Below are 14,719 nucleotides of genomic sequence, written 5' to 3'. Positions count from 1 at the left end.
AAAATATATAAATAAGGGTTTCCATTGGGCATCCCATACTAGGCATTGACTTAGTTGGAGTGCTGGATTGAAATCACTTACAGATTGGGGGCTCGTGGCCGGGATTTCTGGATTAGGTCTACCACTTGTGCAGCTTAATACAGTATGCTAACTAATAGGATACATACATCCTGTTGGGCTAACATGCTGTTACACTGTAAAAGCACCCCTCAAAAAAGAACGCTCTAAGGAAACGGTCTGTTTTGCAAAATAAAAAACTTCTGTAAATCAGGAAGGAAATCGATATTTCCAAAATGGTGACATTGGTAGACATCATGATAGCTAGAGAACACCTTTTACATATGTTATTTGTGAGAGGTGAGTGGACTGAACAGGACCAGAATGTGTGGTTGCAGGCAATCACACAACAGATCACTGCAACAGGGTTAGATAACTGGAGAGATCAGGGTCCCTTACATGTGGCCCTGGGTGAACTATATATGGCCCCTAAGGCCAAGGATGAGCAAAATAGGATTGCCAAGATATCGGCATATCTATATTTATCTATGGGAGCCATACGGGACAAATATGCTGAAGGCCAAGATTTGGCAAGTAGGCAATTGATGGCATTAGAAAAGGCCCAATCTAATCTGGCCTCCTCTGAGCAGAGGCTGCAGAGGAGCCAGGAGTCAGAAAATGAAAGCAGGCAGCATATAGTTAAAATTAAAGAGGATATGGGAATCCTGCAACAGGAAAAGGCAGACCAGGATACCAGAATTCTGGCCTTGCAGAAGGAGTACCAAGAAGGTTTGGACTCTCTACTGCAGAGCCAGAAAAAGCTGGTGAAACAACTGGACTTCAACAGGGTATGCGCAGAGCAGGTAGTCACCCTGCAAAGCCACCTAGATAGAGAGAAGGCAGAGAGCAACAAATTAATTCTGAAAGACCTGGACACCCAGGCAGAGTTTGATGAAGAGCGCCAGAAAGCTGGTGCCCTTCAAAGACAGAGGGACGACCTGGCGGCACAGAGGCAGGCTCTTGCTCAGGAAAGGGACACCTTAGGCCATGAAGTCTGTTACTTAAAAGGGAAACTGGAAGAAAATCACCTGGCCCTCCAGGGACTGGGTGAACTCCAAAAAGAGCATGATAGATTGTTAGAGCACACCAGGAGGGTGGAAGATGCTCTGGCAAGAAAGGAGCAGGCCAGTAGGGACGGGACTCGGGAGGTAACCCTCCTGCAGCAAAGACTGGCCCAGTACTCAAAAGCAACCCAGGAAGCACAGAGAGAAAATGAGGCTCTCTGTGAGAATAATGACAAGCTCCACAGGCAGGTAGCCATGCAAGAGAGACTGATAGAGACTAGTAAGGCCTTGATTGAGGAACAGAAAGCTCAGGTTCTTGCATGGTAACAGGGAGCAGGGGCTGATAGAGATGAGGTTCGCTGGTAAACGGAAACACCTGAGCATAACCTCGGGAACCCTAGTACCAGAGGCCTTCATCTCTCCCAGTCCCTGGACTCTACCACTCCCATGTCCACTGGCGCACATGAGCCCAGGGCCACAGGGATGGCAGATTACTATCCAGTCAGAAGTTTGGGGCTCATAGACCAGCACCTCCCAGGAATGGATGGGCGGGCATCTGGGTATGGGTACCCAAGCACTGTGAAGTTTAGTGGGGAACCCCATGAGAGTAGGCCCACTAAGGGCATCCTAAAAACCTCTGCCCAGCTAGGACAGTGGGGGGGTACCCATCAATTCCTGGGAGCAAGGAGGAATCAGAAGACTCCTCTGAGCGCCCCAGGACACAGGAGACTAGGTCCCCACATTCTGCCAGCCATTCCCAGGCTCACAGAATCCGGGAGAACCTAGAAGATCAGACGGGCACCTCTGGGAGCAGTGCCTCTGAGTCAGAGGATGAATGGACCAGGGTTACCCAAACTAAGAAGGCCAATCAGGCAAAAAAGGGCCTTGATTAAGGACCCCTTAAAACAATTTAAGGCAATAAGGAGTATCATCACGCCTTATCATAGGAACGCTAAGTATTTTGTTTGGGAGCACTTGGAGCTCTTTGAGCAGATGATGGAAACTTTCCATTTGAAAGACAGTAGTAGCTGCATTCAGTATGTGAAATGGACATTTTCACCAGAATACTCCAGTTTCTTTGCGGACCTGGAGGACCAAAATCATCCTAGATTGTCCACCTATTTGGTGGCCATCTTGAAGCATTTTTCTGTTCACAGAAATCCCCAAGAGGGTCGCAAGGCAGCCTACAACTTGCAATGTGGGGAGGATCAGGCCCCTCAAGAATTTGTGCAGGAGCTGAAGCGTGCCTTTGCGCAGACTACCAGAAAGGTGCGCACGGACAGCAGAGAATTTGTTAATACTTTTTTCCACGCTCTACCAAGTACATCATGACCCAGCTAGTGAGAGATTTTCATGTGAAAAGATCACTAGACTGGGTCATTGAACAGGCCACCCGGATCTATGATGTGCAAAAGCCCATAGACAACAAGAAAACTCAAAAAAGCCCCCAAAACAACCAGCCCCCCTGCTGCTGATAAGGTGGCAGAGGTAAAGGTTGCCCTCATTTTAGATTTGGAGATGGGGGGGCCTCAAAACCTGCCTGCACAACAGAATAATCCCTAGCCCAGAAGGCCCTCGGGCCAGTCACAGACAGGGAGCCAAGGAGGTAGTCCCACAAATTGGATCCCTCACTCCCCTGACTATGTAAATCCCCGCTACAAGGGGAATAGACCCATCCTGGGTTATGTGTGGACTCCTCCAGCCCAAGGGGGTGGGGGGATCCAACCAGGCACCTTCCCCAGTTATCCACCAAACTTTCAACCCCAAAATCATCCATCCTTCTATCCTCAATTTCCTGAGCCCAGGCCACCTAATCCGGGAGAGGGGAGGCCAAGGGTGGAGGGGTACCCAAATCTTCCCAATCCGGGGTATTACCAGAGAAGGGATAGCTACCCTTCCCGGGATCAGCCCAGGGGAGAAATGAGAACCCCGTATCAGCCTGAGCGGGTTTCACAGCTAGAGCGCCAGGTCCAAAACATGGCACAGGATCAGGGTTGCATGCTGAGCGCTCAACAGAACCCTCAGATGAGCATGCCGGTGCAGAATGCCCCAACCTCTGGACCTGGTGCTCCAGAACAATGACGGGGGCAGCACCCCGACAACCCACCGGTTCCCAGGGAGGAGGCACAAGGGAAAAGGGGGTGTAAAGCCTTGGAGGAAGCTTCCTTCCCCACGTGTAGAAAGCCCCTGGAAACCCAGGAACCGGAACTTAAATCTCCTACCCCTAAAAGCCTGCCACCCAAGGAGCAGAGGGGGGGGGGGGGTAGGAGAAACAAAGGATCTAAACAGACCCATTTTGTGGAGGAGGTACAGATCTTCCAATTTGAAGGAGAGGGGTCCTCAGAGGATCCTGGGAAAAGGATCTTCTTCAGAGATGGGGGAACTCCTCCCAAAGAGAAATGGGTCTCAAAGGATTCAAATGCAGACTGAGTAGATGTTGGGACTGAGCTAGCGCCGCTCATCATCCAATCCCAGAACCAACAGCATTAAAATCCCCTGGTTCAAACCCATCCTGGTGACTGTCTCCAAAAAGGGGGTCGGAGGGGGCCCAGAACCAGGGAAACTCAAAACTTCTCCCATCTCTAGTTGCACCTTTTCTTTTCAGATTCCCTAGACTCCCCACAGAATTCTGCCCAAATCTCTTCTCTCTCAACGTCCAAAACTAAAAAACTCACCCACCAGTTATCCAAAAATGTACATTATCTGTGCCCCCTTGCGGAGAAGGAGGGAAGATACTATGCCCCGGTACAAATACAGGGGCAGGGCACAATTTTGGCACTGGTGGACACTTGATCCCAAGCTACCCTTCTGTCCAAAAGGGCCTTTGATAAACTGAATTCAGGAAGGGGGGAGAATTATCAAATTCCTCTCACCCCTCTTCCTGGACAACTTCAGAACTTTGACGGGAAGGAAATTCCCGTCGAGGGGACTGCGGATTTGGACATTAAAATTGGGCGACACAAGGTGAAGCACCCGGTCATAGTTGTGACTCCAGAGGGCACCCCTTGTTTACTAGGGAATGACCTCCTGAGAAGGTTGTCAACCCTAATAGACTGTGTAAACAAGGACCTCTGGACCCAGACTAGCCGACCAATAAAATTGAAACAGAGTGTCAACCATGTTAGTTTAAACGGCACATGCCACATGGTTGAACAAAAATCTGACCAAGTAGAATTTCACTTCCGGAAAAACCAAATTCCAGACGTGACAGTAATAGCAGTAGGACAACAAACTGGTGATGGGGGGTCCTCTATATTTCTGAAAATCAACCTTCCTTCCAGTTTAGGGTGGCATTCCACACTGGAAGGAAACTCTCTGAAATTCTTTACCAATCCACAATCAGACATTCCCACTCCTATAGTCTAGAAAAATGAAAAATCAGCTCAGAGCCTGGCTGATATTCAGCAAATTGGAGAGCAGTTGTTCATCCCTGTTCAGTTAAATGAAGGGAAGGACTCTGTTCTCGCCAGAGTGTGTGTGAACTACGGTAAGAGCTTCATCAGCGAAGCCATGTTCCGCTAACTGGCAAAAGATGCAGCCATTCCCACATTCAGACTGATAGACAAATGGGAAATGGATCTGGAAGCACCCAATTCCAAACATCTCCTGCCAAGCAGGTGTATGCTCAAAATCTCCATAGGCAACAAGAGCATAGTTCATAATTGTTGGGTCGTGTGAGACGTCACTGCCGCCTTTTACTTAGGCAGTGATATTCTCAATCGCTTTGCCATTAGTTTGGACCTAATAAACTTCAAAGCTTGGTCCCGATCAGCGGATAATCCCATGGGCTTTGATGATCCAGAGAAAGCATTTAGGTCAGCTCAACTGCTGCCTTATGCAGTTGTAATTCAGATTGGAGAGGAAGTCACCATCCCAGAAAGGACCCGACAATTCTCCCTGGAAGTGAAAGTTAAAAGAGGACAGAAATTGAAAAACCCTGATGCCTATATTCATCTAAATTCTTCTCTCCAACAGCAAGGGTTTGGGGTTAACCCAACACCACTAGTCAACATAGAACATGACACCATTCCAATAGAGGTGGATAACAGTGACTTAAAGAGTATCACTCTAGCCGCGAGCACCATTATTGGAATGGCGGTTGATGACCAACATTTTTCCATTGATTTAGGAAATTAACTGTTAGGACCAATCCCCAAGGACTGTTTTGACAGTGACAGTAATGACAACACCACACCAGACCAAGATCTTTACCCGACATGGGGGGAACTTCCTGGTGTACACTTCCTGCCCTTATGGTAAGGAAGAGGTGACTTGTGACTTCAGGAGGGATGAGGTGATTTCCCAGGTCTGTGAGTACTGCCTTCCCCACCTGAAGCCACCAGTCCAAATCAGCACTCTGACCAGGGACTTCTCCACCCAGATGGAGGAGGCCGCTGAGATAGCGAAACCAGAAGTCTTTCCAGGCTTCAGGCAGATGGTTGAAGAGAGTCAACCTAGCTGATGCCTGTGAGACTCTGGAGCAGAAGCAAAAGTTGAAACAAGTTGTCTTGGATTTTCAAGATCTCTTTGCTGTGGACTCATATGACTGTGGTCACACCAACATCCACACAACAACAATTCCCACGGACCCTGGCATGACTCCAGTGTTTGTGAAGCAATATTGCTTGCCTCTCGCATCAATGGAGTCCCTTACTGAAATAATTAAGAATCTTGAGTCCTGGGGGATAATTTGTCCTGTCCACAGCACCTTCAATAATCCGGTGCTGGGGATATTGAAGCCAAACGGCCAGTGGAGACTCTGCGCCGACCTTGGGGAGCTCAACAAATGGGTCCATACTTCCCGATGGCCTCTTCCCTACATTGACCAAGGGCTGGCCCAGATCCAGGGGTCACAGGTATCCACTGCAATAGACCTGACCAATGGATACTGGACTGTACCTGTCAGTAGGGAGGACCAATACAAGCTGGCCTTTACCTTTGGGGGGCAGCAGTACACATGGACCCGGACTCCCTTTGGATACATCAACTCCGGCAATTAATTCAACATTTTCCTACATAAGGCCATGCCCGACCTGGGTGAACGGGGTAACCTGGCCTGTGTAGATGTACTCATCAAAAGCTCAACTGTGGAGGACCACATAGCAGAGATCCGTTATGTTCTGACACAGTTGAGGGCCGCTGGAGCAAAACTTTCCTTTCAAAAGGCACAGTGGTGTAGAACCCGTGTACATTTCTTGGGGCATGAGATTACTCCTCTGGGTCTCTGTCCCCACGAAAAGAAAGTGGAAGCACTCCAGAAATTGAAAGATCCCACAACTCTGCGGGAACTAAGGAGCTTCCTTGGACTGACTAATTATAGTAGGAAGTTCATTGAGGGCTACGCAGAGATCACCAGACCCCCGATTCATCTTTTGAAAGGGGGGGGTCAAGTGGGAATGGGGTCCAGAACAAGCCGAGGCAGTAAGACAACTCAAAAGAAGCCTCTCACAAGCGCCTTGCCTAGCTTACCCTGTCAGAAACAAGGAGTTCTTCTTGGAGACAGGGTTCTCTAATACATGCTTGACTGCAGTATTATATCAAAAGCATGACAAGGTCAATAAAGTAATCTCCTATGCAAGTAAAACTGTCATAATCTCTGCTTCCAAAAGGTCAGGGTTTTCCCAACTCCCTTGGAAGCAGATCCAAAACCCAGGTTCCGAGTGCCAACCAGTCACAATTGGGACCTTTTGGACCCAGTCCTGGCGCCAGTGGCACCAGGCTCATAAATATGCCCAGTCCCAGCGTTGGAAGCGCCGGGCTCATAATGCTTGGGTGGACTTACCTGCAGCAGACCATGCTGCTTACTTGCCTGCCAGTTGAGCCTCTGATCCTCTTCTGTTTGGAACTACTTTTCCTGTTGGGTGGGGCAGGAGCCACTCCCTAGGTTCAGAACACTGGAACTCTTCTGGAAAGCAGGAACTCTTTTCTTACCTAGGCGTGGCTGTGGAAGGAGACACCTAAGCACTACAGGAGGCTATTTAAACCACACCCGATGGATGAATCTTGCTTTGCGTTATTCTGCATCCTCTGCAGCAGAACGCTCATCGTGTCTTCTGCATCTGATCCTGGGCCTAAGGAAAAAGGCTTACCATCCTGAATCCAGTCTTCAGCAACACCTATAAAGACAAGAAAGAACAGGTTAGCATTACGGTCTTCAGTGACAGCGCTTCACTTACCTGGTCCATCGGCTGTCACCAACGCCTCGCGCAGCATTCCGGCATCTGAAAGACAAAGGCTTACCTACTCTTCGTGCGCTCCGGAGGTCTTCGCACTGCATTCCGGCATCTGAAAGACAAAAGCTTACCAACTCTTCGCACGCTCCGGAGGCCTTCGGCGCTGCATCCCGCATCTGAAAGACAAAACAAGGTGCGTTTAAAGACATTGGGGAACTTTAATACTCACGTGCCATTACTCCTTTCCACATCTAACCCAGTGGGTATTCCGGCACCCTGCAGCCGCTCCGAACTTGTACCTGCAAAATAAAAAGACAGTTAGAGCGCATCGTGAAGCAGGCAACAAGCGCTTACTTACGTGCTTCCAGGCGCTTCTATTCATCACACGGGCTCCATCTTCAACTCACTTCAGCCCGTCATCCGCCATCGCCGGAACCCTGCAAAACAAGAGACATCATTACTAAAGACTTTTAAAGACATTAGAATTACTCGAAACTTACTGTTCGTGCAGTAAACGACGGACAGCAGTCCTCTGAAGTCAAGAGGCCTGCTTCCCTTATCCAGTGAAGAAACTGGTTACAGCACCCTGCCCCGAGGCAGATGGAGAGCACGGCGTTCACTTACCTAAGGTGAGAGCGTTAACCTTTGGGGTTCTACAGGAGAAGAGAAAGGGAAGAAGAGAGAGACATTCAATAACCCAGTTCATTAATCCCATATTTTCTATCTGCAGACATCTTACCCTTCGAGTCAGACATACAGTGCACAGAGGTCCAGCCCAAAGAGCCAGCCGTGTGTTACACATCACCTTTGAAGATACGGTATACGCCCAGTCAAGACCGGCGCCTCTACTGGAATCAGGTGAGCGTTACAGAACGCAAAGCCCACCGCAAAACTCCCGTCCAGGCGCTATGGAAACCTCGGATACCGACCAGCTAGCCCAGTTACTTGGGGAACTAAGGGCAGAAGTGCATGCAGCCCGTCAGGAAACGAACGCTCTAAGAAGGGAACTGATTATTTCCAAGGAGCGAACAGATGATCTCGCTAGACAATTGCTACAGTCACAAGCCGGACAGACCCCGTTACCCGCATCTGGGGGAAATCTTCCTTCTACATCCTCTATGAATCCAGTGCAGATCAACCTACCTGGGAATGTACCTCTGGCTCCGCCCGAACGATTTTCTGGTGACCCAAAGAGGTTTGCAGTATTTATCAATCAGTGCCGGTTGCATTTCTTATGCCGGCCAGTAGCCTTTCCAACTGATCAAGCTAAAGTAGCTTTTGTGCTTTCGTACCTTAGTGGCAATGCGGCAGACTGGTCGATCCCTCTAGTAAATCAAGATGATCCGGTCCTCCATGATTTTCAAGCTTTTCAGCTCAGTATGGAAAAACTGTTCGCAAGACATTCACAGGGGCAGGCCTTGGACAATGAGCTTCTTTCGTTGCGACAAGGTAATCAAGACCTTTTGGCTTATATTGCGTCTTTCAACAGACTGATAGTGGAAACTCAATGGCCTGAGGACAAAAGGATTACGCTGTTTTATAGAGGTCTACGTGGAGAGCTCAAAGATGTGTTAGCCCAAGTAGTGAATCCCCCCACAAGATTGTTCGGACTATATAGACTTAGTCGTTCAAATAGATCACAGACTGCAGAACAGGAAGGCCGATCGTTCCAAGTTTGATGCTCGAGTATTTTCCAAACCGCCGACTCCTTCCAAAGGAGTAGACTCCGGGGAACCCATGCAAATAGGGGGCCTGAAAGGTCCTCTAACACAAAAGGAGCGGGAAAGGAGAAAACAGTTGCAATTATGCCTCTATTGCGGAAACTCAGGGCACTTTCTTCGAGACTGTCCGGTGAAACCTGCCAAGAAGGCAGTAGGAGCTGCAGTTACCAAAGTTACAAACTCTGAGCAGGGAAACGACCTCGCCCGACAAGATTAGAGGTCCTCTTGCCGAGCGTGAAAACCAGTTCCGTGACCTCGCATTTCGTGATACCTATGGTCCTCATTAGCCCTGATAATCCGGATCGATTACATGCAATTGAAGCTTACGTCGACAGCGGTGCCATCGGCAATTATGTGGATCATGAAATGGTTTTGAGGATGAATCTAACTCTTTGTCCCAAGGCTGTAAAGGACGTCATTACTACGGTGGATGGAACGGAGATAGCCTCCGGACCAGTAACGCATACCACTCAAGAAGTGACGCTAGTAAGTCAAGATGGACACCATGAGAAGATCGTGTTCGATGTGATCAAGGCTCCTCAGTTTCAGATCATTCTAGGAATACCTTGGTTAGAGAAACACAATCCTCTGATCGATTGGCGAGCAAGAACGGTCCAGTTTCCAGAATGTGTCTCTACTTGTCACCCTCCTCCTGGTGTTGCACTGGCAGCAATTTCTTCAGAGACTCCCCAGTTACCTCCCGAATACCTAGAATACCAAGATGTTTTCCGGAAGGATCAGGCTAACTCTCTACCTCCTCATAGGTCTTATGACTGCCAGATAGACCTGATACCTGGATCTACTCCTCCTTGTAGTAGAATTTATGCCCTCACCGAGCCTGAGAACCTTCACCTTCGACAATACCTGGATCAATACCTGGCAAATGGGTTTATTCGTCCTTCCAAGTCCCCTGCTTCTTCAGCTTTGTTCTTCGTTCCAAAAAAGGAAGGAGACCTTAGAACTTGTATAGATTATCGCTCCCTGAACCAGATCACCGTCAAGAATAGATATCCGTTACCTTTGATCCCTGAACTCCTGGACCAAGTCAGAAAAGCATGAGGAGCCTACCACTTGGTACGAGTAAAAGAGGGCGATGAATGGGAGACGGCCTTCCGCACCAAATATGGGCTATTTGAATATCAGGTCATGCCCTTCGGACTTTGCAATGCCCCGGCCGCCTTTCAATATTTTATGAACGATGTCCTCAGAGAGCTCATAGATGTGTGTGTTGTTGTTTACATTGACGACATCCTCGTTTATTCTTCATCGGAATCTGAACATCGGAAACACGTGAAAATGGTCCTCGAAAGATTGCGTCAACACAAACTTTTCGCTAAGTTGGAAAAATGTGTTTTCAACGTGACTGAAGTTGAATTCTTGGGATTCATATTATCACCTAGCGGAGTGCGTATGGATTCAAAGAAGGTCGATGCAGTTCTCAAATGGCCATCACCATCCTCCGTAAAAGGTGTGCAAAGCATGTTAGGCTTTGCTAACTTTTACCGCAGGTTTATCCCCGAATTTTCTCGAATAGTCCAGCCCGTCACTGCCTTGTTAAAGAAAAACAAACGTTTTGAATGGTCTACCGAGGCGGAACAAGCTTTCCAGGATTTGAAGACTAAATTCATCTCTGCACCAATCTTAAAACACCCTCGCCCCAAACTCCCCTACATCGTGGAAACTGATGCTTCAAGCCTTGCCATGGGGGCAGTTCTATCACAAAAGGACCCGGTAACCAATCAGTTGCATCCCGTGGCATTTTGGTCCCGCAAATTCTCGCCTCCTGAAATCAATTACACGATTACTGACAAGGAACTTCTGGCTATCAAGTCTGCCTTTAAGGCTTGGCGGCATTATCTGCTGGGGGCCCGACACACCGTTACTGTGATTACGGATCACCGAAATCTGCAATATTTGAAAACCGCAAAAGCCCAATCCTCTAGACAACTCCGTTGGGCATTATTCTTTGCCGAGTTTGACTTCATAATTACCTATCGACCTGGTACAAAAAACGGTAAAGCTGATGCCCTTTCTCGGATGGGAGTGGAAGAACACTTGATCAACCCTAAACCTGTACCAATCATTCCCGAACAAAGAATTCTGGGTGTAATCGCCACACAATCCATAGAGGAAGTTAAGGATAAAGCCAGGCAACTTGTAACTCCAGCAGACATACAGAATTGGCATCTGCAGGGAAAGGACTTTGCAGTAAAGGACAACTTATTGTATTTCCAAGAACGATTATACCTGCCCAGCACAGATTTACAGAAAAAAGTAATCTCTTGTTATCACGATTCTTTAATGGAAGGACATCCCAGTATGGCCAAGACCTCAGAAAAGATCAAGCGCTACTTCTGGTGGCCGTCTTGGAAAAAAGATATCAGAGACTTTATAATGTCCTGTGGAGTATGCGCCCAAAACAAGAGTCAAAAGGAAAGACCAGCAGGCCTCTTACGCCCTGTTGACATCCCACCTCGCCCTTGGCATACGCTTTCTATGGACTTCATCACCGATCTACCTCCATGCTCTGGATACAATACGATTCTAGTAATCGTGGACTTATTCTCCAAGATGGCGCATTTCATTCCGCTCAAAGGCTTGCCAACAGCAGCAACTCTGGCCCGAGAATTTCTCGAAAACATCGTCCGACTGCACGGTTTTCCTTCGGTTCTAATTTCAGATCGAGGTAGTCAATTTATTTCTCATTTTTGGCGAAGTTGCTGTCGGTCGGCTCAAATTGATGTGAGACTATCGACCAGTCACCACCCTCAGACCGACGGACAAACCGAGAGGACCAATCAAACTCTGGAACAGTATTTACGCTGCATGCTGCAACAAACTGAAAAAACTTGGAAAGACATCCTTTGGATAGCCGAATATGCCTACAATAACTCTGTCCATTCGGGAACTGGGAAAACCCTGTTTTTTCTTTTATACGGCAGTCACCCTCGAACCTCGGAGTTGGATCCCCTCCAAGATCTTGAAACACCAGCAGTAGACTACCTGCATTCTACAATCACCCAAGCCTTTAAGGAAGCTGTTTCTCACCTTCAAAGGGCTAAAGAACAATACAAGAAAGGAGCAGATCAACATCGGAAGGAAGCCCCTCAATATCAAGTAGGGGATCAAGTCTGGTTATCCACCAAATATCTACCTCTAAAAGGGCCACGCACATTCAACCCAAGATACCTTGGTCCCTATTCCATCACTACCATAGTAAACCCAGTAGCGGTCAAGTTGGACTTGCCCCCGCACATGAAGATACATCCGGTCTTCCACGTCTCTCTATTAAAACCCGTGCAACCTCAAACCCGACTAACTAAATCTCCAAAACCCATCCTAGTTGATGGAGAACTCGAGTTTGAAGTCAAAAGCATTCTGGACTCCAAGATCTCCAAATCTAAACTATTTTACATAATTGACTGGAAAGGCTACGGCCCCCAAGAGAGATCCTGGGAACCGGCTGAATATGTCCACGCTCCTCGCCTAATCAAAAGATTTCACTGAACATTTCCTGACAAGCCAAAACCCCCGGAGAAGCCCGGTTTGGGAGGGGCCTTGAGGGGGGGTACTGTCATGATCTCTGCTTCCAAAAGGTCAGGGTTTTCCCAACTCCCTTGGAAGCAGATCCATAACCCAGGTTCCGAGTGCCAACCAGTCCCAATTGGGACCTTTTGGACCCAGTCCTGGTGCCAGTGGCACCAGGCTCATAAATATGCCCAGTCCCAGCGCTGGAAGCGCCGGGCTCATAATGCTTGGGTGGACTTACCTGCAGCAGACCATGCTGCTTACTTGCCTGCCAGTTGAGCCTCTGATCCTCTTCTGTTTGGAACTACTTTTCCTGTTGGGTGGGGCAGGAGCCACTCCCTAGGTTCAGAACACTGGAACTCTTCTGGAAAGCAGGAACTCTTTTCTTACCTAGGCGTGGCTGTGGAAGGAGACACCTAAGCACTACAGGAGGCTATTTAAACCACACCCGATGGATGAATCTTGCTTTGCGTTATTCTGCATCCTCCGCAGCAGAACGCTCATCGTGTCTTCTGCATCTGATCCTGGGCCTAAGGAAAAAGGCTTACCATCCTGAATCCAGTCTTCAGCAACACCTATAAAGACAAGAAAGAACAGGTTAGCATTACGGTCTTCAGTGACAGTGCTTCACTTACCTGGTCCATCGGCTGTCACCAACGCCTCGCGCTGCATTCCGGCATCTGAAAGACAAAAGCTTACCAACTCTTCGCACGCTCCGGAGGCCTTTGGCGCTGCATCCCGCATCTGAAAGACAAAACAAGGTGCGTTTAAAGACATTGGGGAACTTTAATACTCACGTGCCATTACTCCTTTCCACATCTAACCCAGTGGGTATTCCGGCACCCTGCAGCCGCTCCGAACTTGTACCTGCAAAATAAAAAGACAGTTAGAGCGCATCGTGAAGCAGGCAACAAGCGCTTACTTAGGTGCTTCCAGGCGCTTCTATTCATCACACGGGCTCCATCTTCAACTCACTTCAGCCCGTCATCCGCCATCGCCGGAACCCTGCAAAACAAGAGACATCATTACTAAAGACTTTTAAAGACATTAGAATTACTCGAAACTTACCGTTCGTGCAGTAAACGACGGACAGCAGTCCTCTGAAGTCAAGAGGCCTGCTCCCCTTATCCAGTGAAGAAACTGGTTACAGCACCCTGCCCCGAGGCAGATGGAGAGCACGGCGTTCACTTACCTAAGGTGAGAGCGTTAACCTTTGGGGTTCTACAGGAGAAGAGAAAGGGAAGAAGAGAGAGACATTCAATAACCCAGTTCATTAATCCCATATTTTCTATCTGCAGACATCTTACCCTTCGAGTCAGACATACAGTGCACAGAGGTCCAGCCCAAAGAGCCAGCCGTGTGTTACACATCACCTTTGAAGATACGGTATACGCCCAGTCAAGACCGGCGCCTCTACGGGAATCAGGTGAGCGTTACAAAAACTGTATCCTCTGTGGAGTAAAAATTTAACGATTGTGAGAAGGCACTCCTGGCAACGGTGTGGGCATTGAAGAATTACCGCCCGTTTATCCAGGGGGAACACATCACAGTGGAGACTCCACACCGCCTCTGCAATATCTCCAAAGTGAAAGAATCTGGGCAGGAAATGTGAGTAATTCCCGAATTACTTCCTGGATTCTGTCAATGCAAGGCTTTCCTGTGGAGGTCCGATATGGCCAAAACAAGAAGAGTCCCCTCGCACAAGGTCTGGCTGACTTGCATGATCGTGCCAGAGAAAACTGTTTCGAGGACGAGAGTCTAAAAATCAAGGACAACATGGAGGCATACCTCAATTCCCCACACAAAGTCTTTGAAGAAGACAAGTGTGAGGGAATGTCCACTGTCTATGTGGATGGATGCTCTTACCATGTTGACAACAACGGGGAAAAAGAACTTGTTGCCGGCGTAGGGAATGCATGGGTGAATGAGACCCCAGAACCCTCCGCTGGGTACAAAATTGGTCCCCGAAGTAGTCAAGTGGCAGAGTTGATGGCTATACATCAAGCCATCCTCACTGCTGTCCAACATCAACTCCACGAACTGGTCATAATCACTACTTCAGATTATGTACGGAACAGGTTCGTGGAGCACCTGGTTAATTGGAAAACTAGAGGCATGCTATGTGCTAATAACAAACCCTTGAAACATGGGAAGTAAATTCAAAATATTGATGATCTGGTCACCTCGAATGGGATGACAATCTACTGGAAAAAGATCAAGGGTCATTCCAAAGTAG

General features: G+C 48.3%; 1 protein-coding gene across 3 annotated transcripts in view; it reads left to right on the top strand.

Moving 5' to 3' along the window:
* Window positions 1–14,719, top strand: part of HEXD (hexosaminidase D) — a 750,596-nt gene that overhangs the window by 722,655 nt on the left and 13,222 nt on the right. The window lies entirely within an intron of this gene.

This window comes from Ambystoma mexicanum, chromosome 3q (genome assembly GCF_040938575.1).
Source record: "Ambystoma mexicanum isolate Mex_15411 chromosome 3q, UKY_AmexF1_1, whole genome shotgun sequence".
NCBI classification, from domain to species: domain Eukaryota; kingdom Metazoa; phylum Chordata; class Amphibia; order Caudata; family Ambystomatidae; genus Ambystoma; species Ambystoma mexicanum.
The sequence above is the reverse complement of the archived record's forward strand: the minus strand, read 5'-3'. Positions and strand labels throughout refer to the sequence as shown.